At 41.1% G+C, this 14,527-nt stretch overlaps 1 long non-coding RNA gene across 1 annotated transcript in view; it reads left to right on the forward strand.

Moving 5' to 3' along the window:
* LOC114232254 (uncharacterized) overlaps nucleotides 1-14,242 on the forward strand; it is a 22,228-nt gene extending 7,986 nt beyond the window's left edge. The window contains exon 3 of the long non-coding RNA XR_003618297.2: nucleotides 13,841-14,242. This is a non-coding gene — a long non-coding RNA (uncharacterized LOC114232254). The remainder of the gene's footprint in view (nucleotides 1-13,840) is intronic.
* The last annotated feature ends 285 nt before the right edge of the window (nucleotides 14,243-14,527 follow it).

Genomic DNA, 14,527 nt, shown 5'->3' on the forward strand with positions numbered 1-14,527 from the left:
GGCTATTTTTAATTTTTTGAGGAACATCCATACTGTTTTCTTTAGTGGCCGCACCAATTTGAAAGCCCACCAACAGTGCACAAGGGTTCTTTTTTATGCTTTTTATAATCAAGTACATCTGTTTTTCCAATGAGGATGTCAATTTAAAAGAAAATGATGACTTAAGTTGTCTGCTTTTTCAGAACCTTTTGTACCCTTGTAAAATTTCCCTCACATCTGTGCTCTCCTTTGCCATGTGGTGTAGCAAGGAATAAAGTGAGGTGATTAAGGCTACAGCATCTGAAGTTGAAACTACTGGATTTTCATACAGCTCTTCCCTTTACCAACCAGAGTAAATTATTAAATGTTTTGTGGCTCTAGTTTTCTCATCTTTAGAAAAAGGAGATTATGATAATAACAGTAGCTAAGTCAGGGATCCTTGTGAGGTGTAAATGTGATAATGCATACAACACTTGGAACAATATTTGATTTCATAATTATTCAGAACTAGAGGCCCTGTACATGAATTTGTGCACCAGCAGGGTCCCTCAGCCTGGCCTACGGGATTGGGCTGAAACCGGCTCTCCGACATCCCCCACGGGGTCCTGGATTGTGAGAGGGCACAGACCAGGCTAAGGGACCCCACCGGTGCACGATTGGGGCCAGGGAGGGACGCAGGAGGTTGACCAGCCGGGGAGGGAGTGCGGGAGGGCTCCAGGGCATGTCTGGCCCATCTCTCTCAGTCCCAGTCAGCCGGACCTCAGCAACAAGCAAACCTACCAGTTGGATCATCTGTCCCCTGGTGGTCAGTGCATGTCATAGTGAGTGGTTGAGTAGCCTTAGCATATCATTAGCACATTACACTTTGATTGGTTGCCTGGACGACTGGACACTTAGCATATTAGGCTTTTATTATATAGGATATTTCTATTATTAATATTGAGAGCAATGAAGAGAGTACTAGGGATGCCAATGGAAAATTTCCCAATGAATATTTATGTCCAGAGAGGAGTAAAATTCTTTTAACTGATTTCCTAACTTGAGAACCTCTGTTTACTGTGACACATAGCTTATAAGAATTCAAAACTTTTTAGAATGATAAAAACCACAGAATGAGACCTGTTATCTAGGTCTTGTTTCAAATAGCTTGTACTGCTGATTCAAGAGATAAGACATTTCCAGAGCATTGCTTGTTCTTAAACATCTAAACCATTAAAAAATTTTCCTTTTCTCACTTGACTTTAGCTGTGTAATATTTTCTTATCTTGTGATGTAATTGTACCAAAATTTCCTATAGAATCAGGCCATTTTTGCTGTGAATACATTGCTTGTTAGTTAGTTAAATTTCATTTCACTACAAACTAACCAGTTGACACAAAAGTAAAAGGGAGAGCTATTTTTCTTAATACTAGCTACCATATCAATAATTTTGTCATAGATTCTACTCAATATCCAGTCTTATCTCTTTCCTTAATAACAGAACCTTGGTATTACTCAGACTAGAAATAAATGCAAATAAAATATAGCATTCCCAGGGTTCCTCAAAGATATTGATGACCATGTGACTAAGTTCTGACCATGTGACTAAATTCACATCTGAATTTAAACAGATGTAATGTGTAGAATTTCCTGGGTGTCTTTCTGAAGGGAGCTGATGAAGGTGGGGTCCACACTGTTACTGGGCTTCTCCCTTTACTCCTTTCCAAGTGTCTGAAATATGGACCCTTGTCTGCATCTGTAGAAATCACACTGGGCCTAACCCTGTGCTAGAATGGTGGAAGAGAAAGACAAGAAGAGCCCGAATCTCTGTACATCAGCCCTGTACTCTTTACCTTCAGACTTCTTTTACATGTGACAGAGAAACTTCTGTCCTGTTTAAGTCAGTGTTGTTTTAGGTTTTCTGATATAAATCATTTAGCTGAGTCCAGTACTGAATGATTTGGTAATCAGACACTAGGTTGTATTCATTACACTATTCCTTTCAATGTCAATGTCCTCCAGCCAAAAAACCACCAGGAACACAGCTGGACACGTTGCATTGAGGGAGAAGTCACACTATAGGGAACTATGAATATCTCAGTGTAGTGTTAGAAAGGACATAGGGGATTTGGGCTTGTGTTAAGTGACTTAGGTGAGGGTTGAAGGAACAACATTTTGGATTGGATGCTATCAGGAATTGGGCACAATTCTATGAGTATCTTAATAAATCTTCTAAAAAAGGAGAGAGGCTAAAGCCATAATTGTTAAATAATTAGCAGTCACCCATAATAGTTGGTAAAGGAGGGTATTTAGTCAGTGTTGTACTTTGGACAATGCTCATGTTTTGTCTGTGTTCAGACATGATTGTAAAATGGATTTTTGCCATAATCCATCATAGCCATGCAGTGGCCTTGTTTGATGTGGATGTTTTAGAAAATTATGTTCAACAGGGAAACATCAAGGCCAAGGTACTAGACCAGCTCCTGGATGCCAGGGCTGCCTTTTCTTTCTCACCTACAGCAATGCTTGGTACAGGGTAGAGGCTCATTTAATGTTGGTTGAATGAATGGAACAAATTAACAAGTGTTTATCAAGAACATAAAGTTACTATGCTTATTTCACATAAATTATTTTAGTTTTTTGTGCTTAGGTATTAAAGAACAATAAACACATATATATTGCATATTCAATGTTAATATATTGTACTAGAGGCTCAGTGCATGAATTCGTGCACCGGTGTGTTCCCTCGGCCCAACCAGCAATCGGGGCCGATAGGGGCCATCTCGCCCAGTCCTGATCGGGGTCGATGGGATCAGCCATCTGGGGGGAGGGACCACAGGAGGTTGGCTGGCCATGGGAGGTTGGCTATGGGAGTGCACTGACCACCAGGGGGCAGCTCCTGCATTGAACGTCTGTCCCGTGGTGGTCAATGTGTGTCATAGCGACCGGTCGACCAGTTGTTTGGTCGTTCGGTAGTTCAGTTGCTTAGGCTTTTATAAATATAGACTAGAGGCCTGGTGCGTGAAATTTGTGCCCGGGGGAAGGGGGGTGTCCCTCAGATCGGCCTGCACCCTCTCACAATCTGGGACCACTGGCTCCTAACCGCTTGCCTGCCTGCCTGCCTGCTTAATTGCCCCTAACCACTTCTGCCTGCCAGCTGGATCGCCCCCTAACTGTTCCCCTGCCGGCCCGATTGATGCCTAACTGCTCCCCTGCTGACCTGATCGCCCCAACTGCCCTCCCCTGCTGCAACCTGCCTCCTCCTGCACGGAGCCACGGGACCCCAGGCCTCACCACATGGAGCAGCCAAAGGCCCCTCCTCTGCTGTGCACACGGCCATCTTGTGGCGGCCATCTTGTGATGATGTCGCATGCGAGGGCCACCTAGGCTTTTATTAGTATAGATATGATATTCATATAACTAGCCTTATATCATGTGAATGAATTTATATCATTTTTAAATAATTTTCTTTCAAATAAGAAAACTGTGGTGATGAGATTAAAATTATTTTCAGAGTTCAGTGAGATATTTAAAAGGTACTGAGAATGAGAATTAACTATATCAAAAATGAATAATTTATAAGAATAGGGGCAGGGATTTTATTCTTTTCATCTGTTCATCACCCTTAATCCCTAGCACAATTTTATATATATTGGATGATCTTAGTAAATAATAGTATTTATCATTGTATAGAGGTCCTGAAAAATCCATTAAGTGTTTTTTTATACTTAAAAAAATACTCATAATTTATTGTTAACTGAAACTACTAGTTTGGGTTTCTATTTCCTTTATAGTAAGAGGAGCCTCAGACTGGAAAGAGTAACGTCAAGCTGTAAAAATTATCATATAATTTAGATAACATTTATTAAGAGTTTTTGTCCTAAATACTTTACAGATCTTACCTCATTTGATCTTTATAGAACTGTATGAAGTAATTGTTACCATCCCAAAGTAACAGATGAGGCAATCACTTGCTAGAGGTCACACATTTATTTGATAGAAGTGGATCCAAACCTAGGTTTCTTTGACCCCAAGTCCAGGCATTTAGTTGCTATTAAATATAATGTCTAGCATAGCACTAGGTATATAGTAGGTGCTCAAAATTTCTTTTAAATGGAAATTGCTTGGTAAACCAAAATACTAATTATTCTGTAGTGTAAAAGAATCTATTAATAAACTGACCTCTGACTTTATAACTGATAGGGCAGAGAAGACATATGAAATAACTCTTGAAGATCCAAAATATTCATAGGCCTATAAGACATTTACTGTTTTAATAAAACTGAAGGACAAATGTACTAATTATAAGGGAGATTTAAGAAAGCTATAGCTCGTTCTGTCCATCCAAACACATTTCTAGGAAGGATCTTCTCTGGCCTAAATAGTCCAACTTTTTTATTTTGGTAGCTGACAAATCATTATTGAAAAAATGTAGATATATCCATTTCACTCAGTCTAATGCCATTGCAACTTTCTGATTAGAATTTGTCTTTCTGTCTAGTTGTTCAATGTCAGTACAGGCTAGAAGGATTCCTATAACTAGGTACACCAACAGTCATATTCTCACTATAAATTATTAACTTGACGTATGGATTTCCACCTTGATACTATGTAAATGATATATCCTGAGATCTACATAGTGTGGAAATGTAGCTTGGACTTAGGAGTTCAGCAAGGCTTCCTGGGAGAAATGACATCTGAGAAAGATGAGTTGGACTATTAGATGAAGAGTAGGTGACAATGTATATAAGTTTATTGTGAGAGTGGGAGTGAGGATGAAAACACTAGTGTTTCAGGCAAAGGAAACCATAATTGTAAAGGCCTATATTTAATCAGGAGCTGGGGACTATCTGCTGATACAGCTCTGGCTACTAGTTAACTGGGCCACTGTCAGCAGCCTTACAAAGTTACGGTAAAATAGATCTAACTCTTGAGACATATGTGGTGTCTCATCCTTATAACAACAAATACTCTTCTTTGACCTTTTTGTCATAAGCCACATAGACAGGAAACCAAAGCCCAGGCAGTGAGTGGTGCTCCTCTAGACTTCATCCTCTATGACATCAGCTTGCTTTGTTTCCTCATGTTTTGAGAAAGACTATTACCTACCAAGAACTGCTGCTGTGGCAGGCCTGTTAAACATTAATCATTCTGGAGACCTTAGCTCATGTAGCACCTTTCATGCATTCAAGAGTTCTCAATATGTGTACTATTTGCAAATGACACATAGTTCAGTGATTTGGAGCCTACAGTTGAAAGCCTCTAATATTATTCTATAAAATTGTGTAGAAAGAATCAAAGGATAACTTTCATAGTACAAGCTGAAGATAACATTTTTAAGGGTGTCAACATGAGAAAGGCAAATTTCAGTATCTATACTAATAAAAGGGTAATATGCTAATTAGACTGGACATCTTCCAGACATCCTTCCAGACAAAGCCACAGTGGCAGGGGCCAAGGCTGAGGTGGTTAGGGGCGACCAGGTTGGCAGGGAAGAGCAGTTAGGGGTGACCAGGCCGGCAGGAGAGGGCAGTTAGGGGTAACCAGGCAGGCAGGGGAGGGCAGTTAGGAATGACCAGGCTGGCAGGGGAGAGCAGTTAGGGGTGACCAGGCAGGCAGGAGAGGGCAGTTAGGGGCAACCAGGCAGGCAGGCAGAGTGGTTAAGGGTAATCAGGCAGGCAGGCAGGTGAGCAGTTAGGAGTCAGTGGTCCCAGATTGCAAGAGGGATGTCCGATTTAGGCCCGATCCCACAGGCACCCCCCCATGCATGAATTTCATGCACTGGCCCTCTAGTAGAATAATATTGGGAATAGTGTAGAATTATAGAGAATATAGACACATCTTACATATGAAACCTCAAGTGTGTGTCCGTTAATGTGGATATGCATTTTAAGAACAGTGGTGGAGTAGGAGAATGAGGATGTGTTTCTCTAACATCTGCTAAATCATTAACATGTTGCCTTGTAGCAACCATGTATTTGTTTTAAGGACATTTCCCTTCAACTTCTTATATACTCAAGATGTCCAAAACATACCTTGGAGAAAAAAATTCAATTGTTTTGTTTATGAGAGAAAATACTTTTAATAAATATAAAAATCTCATGAGCCTTCTTAAATTATTTTTGGAATGCCAATGAATAAAAATAACTGGCTAGATCACAGAATTTAAAACGAGTTTTATTCATTTCATCGTTAAATTTCCAAAATAATTATTGGACATGATTAAATCATATCAAGAGTAAAAGTGTGCATAAAATAATTCAGAAAGGCCTCTGTCTCCACCACCATTTCCCCCAGTGCCATTTCTCAGATGTAATCACTGGTATCCATTTGTTATGGGTTCTTCTGGTAGTTATTATAACTTTACATAATACAGTGGTAGCTCTATTCTTAACTTCAGTTTCAGACATTATAAAGTTTCTTCAATGAAGGAAAAGAACTATAATACCTAACACTGTTCCCAATCCCATTTGGTTCCCATTTTTTTGTAAGTTACAGCATAGTTATATTTTTCTTCATTCAGTTACCTTTATAAAAACTCTTTAAACAACATACTTAAAACACTGTTTTGAATTTATTGAATTTATTAGTACATAGAACATTTTGACTTTCTCTAAATAAAAAATAGAAATGAGTTAATGCTACTGTTTTTCTTTTTTCACTTTTTACTTTGTCACTTCCTAATCTCTTCAGGTTACTTTATAACATTAATTTTACCCTATTTTGTAACTCCAATATCCTATTCTATTACTACTAGAGGCCCGATGCACAAAATTCGTGCATGGGGGAAGTCCCTCAGCCTGGCCTGTGCCCTCTTGCAACCTGGGACCCTTTGCACCTTACTGCCCACCTGCTCACTCCTTACCATTTGGCTCACTGCTCCTTAGCGCTGCCACAGAGGTGGGAGAGGCTCCTGCCACTGCCTCTGTGCTCACCAGCCATGAGCCTGGCTTCTGGCTGAGTGGTGCTCCCACTGTGGAGTGCACTGAAAACCAGGAGGCAACTCCTGCATTGAGCATCTGCCCCCTGGTGGTCAGTGCACATCATAGCGAAAGGTCGTTCCTCCATAACAGTCGCTGGGCTTTTATATATATACTAGAGGCCCGGTGCACGAAATTCATGCATGGGGGGAGGTGTGTCCTTCAGCCCAGCCTGCACCCTCTCCAATCTGGGACCCCTCGAGGGATGTCCGACTGCTTGTTTAGGCCCAATCCTGGTAGGCAGTCAGACATCCCTCTCACAATGCAGGACTGCTGGCTCCCAACTGCTTGCCTGCCTGCCTTCTTGATTGCCCCTAACCACTTCTGCCTGCCAGCCTGATCACCCCCTAACCACTCCCCTACCAGCCTGATTGATGCCTAACTGCTCCTCTGCCAGCCTGATTGTCCCCAACTGTCCTCCCCTGCTGGCCCGGTAACCCCTAACTGCCCTCCCTTGCCAGCCTTGTTGCCCCTAACTGTCCTCCCCTACAGGCCTGGTCACCCCCAACTGCCCTCCCCTACAGGCCCGCTCTCCCCCAACTGCCCTCCCCTGAAGGCCTGGTCCCCCCCAACTGCCCTCACCTGCTGGCACAGTCACCTCTAACTGCCCTCCCCTGCAGGCTTGGTCACCCCTAACTGCCCTCCCCTGCAGGCCTGGTTGCCCCCAATTGCTCTCTGCTGGCCCAGTCACCCCTAACTGCACTCCCCAGCAGGCCTGATCACTCCCAACTGCCCTCTCTTGCAGGCCTGGTTCCTCCCAACTGCCCTCCCCTGCTGGCTGGATTGCCCACAATTGCCCTCCCCTGCCAGTCATCTTGTGGTGGCCATCTTGTGTTCACATGGGGGCAGCCATCTTTGACCACATGGGGGCGGCCATCTTGTGTGTTGAGATGACAGTAAATTTGCATTTTACTCTTTTATTAGATAGGCTAGATAATTAGTGTCACTTTGCTTTTTTATATAGATTATTTTTAAATTGAAAATCAATAAATAGCATTTACAACATTATAGAAACAAGCAATACATTGCATCTGTGAAGAAAGATGTCATTTAAATGCTGCTGCTCAAAAGAGAATCTTGTCTATCAATCTATTTCAAGGTGTCTTTCTATTTTGTTTTCTCCGCTTCTTGTGGTTCATATGATTTGCTACTCTTTCTTGAACTGCATGTCATTTCCTGTCATGTTCTTCCATTTAGGTTTGTTTTTTCCTCCTGGAATTTCTCCTTGGATACATTTTTTGACATAGGGTGTGTGAGTTGTTAAGTTCTTATTCATCTTGAAATGTATTTCCTCTTACATTAGGTTGACAGTTGGCTGTTTATCACATTCTAATTTCAGATTATTCTGCTAAGAACATTATAGTCACTGCTTTGTTGCCTTTCACTGCTCATTGTTGCTGCTGAGAAGTTCCATATCACCAGTACAGTATAACACAGGCTATCACACCTTTCATTTATCATTTATAAGCTTTTAGGAATTTTCTCTCAAGGCATATGGTAATGAATTTTGGATGGTATTTTAAAATTAAACAAGATCACCATTCCATTTTCGTTCACTGTTAAAACTTTCAAGTGTAAGTAAATTTAATTTTTTTTAGCTGTAAATACTTTTAAGTGAAATTTTAGTTCAATAAATTAAAAAAACTTAATAACTCTGACAATAAAATGCAGAATGACAGAATTAAAAATTCTTGATATAGCTTTAAGTGAGAAATATGATGCATTTTTCCACTTTTATTATTAAATGTTCTGTACAAACTAAACTATATTTATAATGTATATGTCATTTTACAAATGAAATGTTAAAAAAGAAAGAATACGTGGGTATTATTCATTCTCTAAGTTCAGTATAATTGACTTTCACCTGCATGATGTTAGGAAATCATTTGAGATTGATTCTTAATCAGATGTGATGATTTTTTCCCCAAATGATTATTATTTAAACCACTGGCTTTCCCACTTATCATTTTGTTCTAATTCATTTCCATCCCAGAGTTTTAATAGACTTCAAGAGGAACTATGTGGGATGCAAAGAAAGAGGCAGATGACTTTCTATAAACATACTGTGTACCGTCTGAGTCATAACCATTTTGTTGACTGTTTACTTTCCCTGTTGTCAGCACTATAGAGCTGACACCAACGACTTGGAAGTGAGTTACACACTATTCTTAGTTTATTACCATCAGGTCTTGATAACTCTGGGACTCATGTACTCCGAACTGGTTTCATTTCTTACTGTGACCTGGGATATGGCCTTGCCCTGAGCATTAGACCCTTTAAAACCAGGCTTTTATCACAGTGTTAAAGTGTAAAGTTTCCTCAAGAAATTAAAGCTATCATAGCATCCAGCAATTCTTCTTCTAGGTATGTATCCAAAGTACGTGAAATCACTTTCTCAGAGATATCTGCTCCCCCATGGTCACTGCCTCATTATTCACAATAACCAAGAAATGGAAAACTGCCTAAGGGCCCATCTATACTAGTATATATAAAAGCCTAAGCGACCATTATGACCGAAGGACCAGAACAACCAGGCAACCAGTCGCTATGATACGTACTGACCACCAGGGGGCAGATGCTCAATTCAGAAGCTGTCCCCTGGTGGTCAGTGTGCTCCCAAAGAGGGAGCGCCGCTCAGCCAGAAGCTGGGCTCACAGCTGGTGAGTGCAGCTGTGGCGGCGGGAGCCTCTCCCAACTCCGTGGCATGCTACCAGGTGGCAGCAGCAGGTACAGCAGGCCAAGATGAGTGCGAGTGATGCAGCGACCAGCCCCAGCTTGGGCTCCTCCCTGGACACCTGCCACTTGGCACACTGCTACATTCTTCAGGGGCTGTCCGACTGCCGGTTTCGGTCAGATCCCCACAGGATTGCAAGAGGGCACAGGCCAGGCTGAGGGACCCCCCTACCTATGCACAAATATGTGCACTGGGCCTCTAGTTAATAAATAAATGGATAAAGAAAGTGTTTTTTACACACACACACACACACACACACACACACACACACATATTAGAGGCTCAGTGCACAAAATTCATGCTCTGGAGGGGTGTCCCTCAGCCAGGCCTGCACTCTCTCCTAGTCCAAGAGCTCTCAGGGAGGATGTCTGCCCTGGGGATCAGGCCTAAGCAGGCAGTCAGACATCCCTCTTGCAGTCCTAGGCTCTCGCAGTCCAGGACCCCTCACTCCATACCTCTCACTCCATACAGCTTACTCCATACCACTTCACCTGTAGTGAAGGCAGGAGAGGCTCCCACCACTGCCTCTGCGCTCACCAGCCATGAGCCCACTTCTGGCTGAGTGGCACTCCCCCTGTGGGAGCACACTGACCATCAGGGGGCAGCTCCTGCATTGAGCGTCTGCCCCCTGGTGGTCAGTGCACATCATAGAGACTGGTCGTTCTGCCATTCAATCAATTTGCATATTAGGGTTTTATTATATAGGATATATATGTATATTAGGATATATATATATGTGTATATATATATATACTAGGATATATATATATGATATATATATAGGATAATATATATAGGATATATATATTTTATTATATAGGAGATATATATATATAGCAATATTAGTCATGCATAAAAAAGGAAATCCTACCATTTGAAACAACTTGGATGGACCTTCAGGGCATTATCTATAATAATAAAAGCATTATATGCTAATTAGACTGGACAGCCGAATGACCTTCCAGACCTAATTCCAGATGTCCTTCTGGACGAAGCCATGGTGACGGGGGCCAAGGCAGAGGCAGTTAGGAGCAATCATGCAGGCAGGTGAGCAGTTAGGGGCGATTAGGCAGGCAGGCAAATGGTTAGGGACGATCAGTAAGGCAGGCAAGCGAGTGCTTAGGGGCAATCAGTCAGGCAGGCAGAGTGGTTAGGGGTGATCAGGTAGGCATGCAGGCGAGCAGTTAGGAGCCAGTGGGATCGGGCCTAGACCGGCAGTCAGCCATCCCCTTAGGGGTCCAGGATTGTGAGAGGGTGCATGCCAGGCTGAGGGACTCCCCCCCTCTCCTAGGCACCAGGCCTCTAGTCCTATATAGTAAAAAGGTAATATGTAAATCGACCAAACAGTGGAACTAGTGGTTGCTATGATGCACACTGACCACCAGGGGGCAGGCGCTCAACACAGGAGCTGCCCCATGGTGGTCAGTGTGCTCCCACAGTGGGAGCACTGCTCAGCCACAAGCCAGGCTGACGGCTGGCGAGCATAGCGTTGGTGGCGGGAGCCTCTCCCCACTCTGCCGCAGTGCTAAGCATGTCTGACTGCAGCTTAGGCCTGCTTTCCATAGGGAGCGGGCCTAAGCCATCAGTCGGACATCCCCCCAGGGCTCCCATTCTGTTAAAAGGCGCAGGCTGGGCTGAGGTACCTCCACCCGAAGCACTCTGCTAAATAAAATATGTCAGGCAGAGAAAGACAAGTACTATTTGATCTCACATATGTGTGGAATCAAAAATGCTGAACTCACAGAAATAGGGAGTAGAATGGTAGTCGCTAGGAGCTGGGAGGGTGGAGGCAATGGGATGTTGGTCAAAGCATTTAAACTTTTAGTTATAAGATGGATATATTTTGGAGACCTATGACAGCTGACTATTAAAACAAAATACCATAATACAGAATAATAAAATAAATATCAAAAAATATGAGCATATTGAGTAGTGGATGAAAGTTTGGCTTTTGGATCCTTTTTTCAGATCTTGATATTTCTACTTATTACATATAGGACTTGAAAAGTTACTTAATCTTTGATTGCTTCAATTTACTAATCTACAAAATGGTAGGGTTATTGTGTCTCAATAGACTTTTGTGAGGGTTAACTAAAATAACCCACGTAAAGCACTGTTTTGGGCTAATTGAAGCACACAAAGACTACTTCTTTCCTCTCTCTCTCTCTACCTCTCTCTCTCTCTCTTTCCCTGAAACATATTTTCTCACTCATTGACCACCATTTATTCAGCCTTCAATTAGAAACTAAATCCTCTAAGGAAGCCTTCTATGGCTTTTGCCCCCTAATCAAGAGTGCATGCCCTTCCTACATAGTTCCAAAGCACCCTGTATTTTTCCCACCATCTTGCAATCCCTTGTGACTGCCTTGCGTTCCAAATTGCATTGAGATCTTAATGAGACCAGGGACATTAGTATCTTGAATGAATCTTCAGCGGAGGACCCTTTACTTACCCAAGTTTTGGCACACTGCCTAGCACATGAAAATGCTAAATGAATAATTACTTAATATTTATATAGTTCATTAAAAATATTTTTTAATCCACACTTATACATTCACTTGATTTTTCTACCAAGATGCCAAATCAATTCAAGGGGGGGGGGGGAGTTAAGTCTTTTTAGCAAATCTTGTTGCCACAACTGGATATCCATATGGAAATAAATGAACAATGATACCTTCTCACTCTACTTATGAAGATTAATTTTAGATCCATCCTAAATCTAAATACCAGAACTTGAAAACTTCTTAAATTATTCTGTCACATAGACTAGTCACTAGCTACATGTGTCTACTTAAACTAAATAAAATTTAAAAATCAGTTTCTCAGTCATACGAGGCACATTTAAAGTGCTTAATAGCTGGATATGCCTCCAGGTTATTGTACTGAATAGTGCAGCCATGGCAAGAAGTTTCATCATCAAAGAAAGTTCTATTAGACTGTACTGTTCTAAAAATAAAAGTGTGAAATTTCTTTATGACCTTGGCATGGGCAAAGATTTTCTGGACAAGATAGAAAAACTCTAAACTATAAAAGGAAAAAAAAAATGATCTTTTGCATTTCTTCAAAATTTCCGAGTCTCAAAAAATCACCATTAAGAAAGTGAATAGACAAGCCACAGACTAGAAAAAAAATATTTATAACACACATATCTGACAAAGAGTTTCCATCTAGATTATACAAAAAATTCAATCAAACTGACAATACTAAAATGAACCATCCTGTAAAACAACAGGCAAAGACACGAAAAGGCATTGTACCAAAGATTATATGAGTGGGCAATACATGAATGAAAAGTTACTCACTATCATTAGTCATCAAGGAAATAAAAATTAAAACCACAATGAGATACTATTTCACAACCACGAGAATGGTTAAAATCGAGAAGACTGACAACACAAAATGTTGGTGATGATACAGAACAGCTAGTCTCACCTTCATTGCTGGTGGGAGTGTAAAATTTGGAGAATTTTTTGTAGGCTTTAATAAGGCTAAACTCACATCTAACTTATGACCCAGTAATTCCATTGAGTTGGGAGGAGTAAGATCCTGACACCTTCCCAAAGTTTTTCATGAAAAACTTAAGTTTCAGCACCTATTCTCCTCCTATCTCCCCCTCTCCACCTCATATACACCAACTTCTCCCCAACCTTATTTAAAGATATGAGTATTTCCTTAAAAAAAACACACAAAAAAACTTACAAAGATAGCAATAAAAAAAGAATCTCTCTGTTAAAGGTTGTTTAGCAGAGACCATAAAAACCAAACAGGAGGCCAGAAATTGAGTGAGAGGAGAGTGATACCTGTGGGAAGAGAAAAACATAAAATCTAGATTGATGCTGAGCCAGATATTTTGGCACAAATGCAGGCAAGGTGGCTCTCTGTTCAGTCTTATTTTCTTCAATAGGATATATAAATGTCTATATAAAACAGGCCAAAAAAAATTTTTTTTAAATGACAGGCAGGATCATACTGCCCAGAGCCTTAATATATTTATCTTCCTGCTGTCCTTCTTTCCTCCATCCCTTTTCTCCTTCTCCCTTTCCTTCCTTTTCTTCTTCATAGATGCTAAATTGAGTCAAAGCCACAATGGAAATGATATCTCAGGGAGAGAAACATGTACATGAAGAGGCAGAAGTGAATAATCTATGTTTTTTCTTCATATTTCAAGGGATTCTACCATTGCCACAAGCTGTCATGTTTAAATACCATGTGTCGTGGGCAGGAAGGCATGGAGACAGTGGTAATAGAGTTGGCTTTCTTCTTCACATGTCCTCGGCCTTCTGAAGCACCATGGTACAGCAGAAAGCATCAACTTTGGAAGCAGAACTAGCTTTACTTACAAGTTATATGATGTTGAACAGGCTATTAAAAGCTCTTTCAATCTCAGTTTCCTCATCTGATAAATGGGGACGGCAGGAGTATTTTATAGGCTCCCAGTAAAGGTTGGCTCCCTTCCCTGTGCTGCAACTTCACACAGTTTATGTCTTCATTCTCCCCCACGTAACACAGGTTGTTTTTCTCATCTTCAACAAGGAAGTAGATGAATGTAAGAAGACTCTTGGTAATACAAATTAAAATATTTTATGTTTATAAAGTACTTCACAGTGTACAAAGTGTTTTCACACACATAAATTAAGACCATCTGGGAAAAAGAAAGTAAGCAGATAAAAGGGAACCCCTAGGACCTATATTCATCTTCTGAGTTTTTGCTCAGAGAAGGACCAATTCTCATATCATACTCAGAATGTTTTCCTTTTATTTGCTTCAGCTTTCAATTGACTAGCTCATTGCAACAAATAAGCTTTCTTTATTGCTTTCAATAAAATTGTTTTATCAGTATAGTTTGCATCACTTG

This window comes from Eptesicus fuscus, chromosome 2, assembly GCF_027574615.1.
Source record: "Eptesicus fuscus isolate TK198812 chromosome 2, DD_ASM_mEF_20220401, whole genome shotgun sequence".
Lineage (NCBI taxonomy): Eukaryota > Metazoa > Chordata > Mammalia > Chiroptera > Vespertilionidae > Eptesicus > Eptesicus fuscus.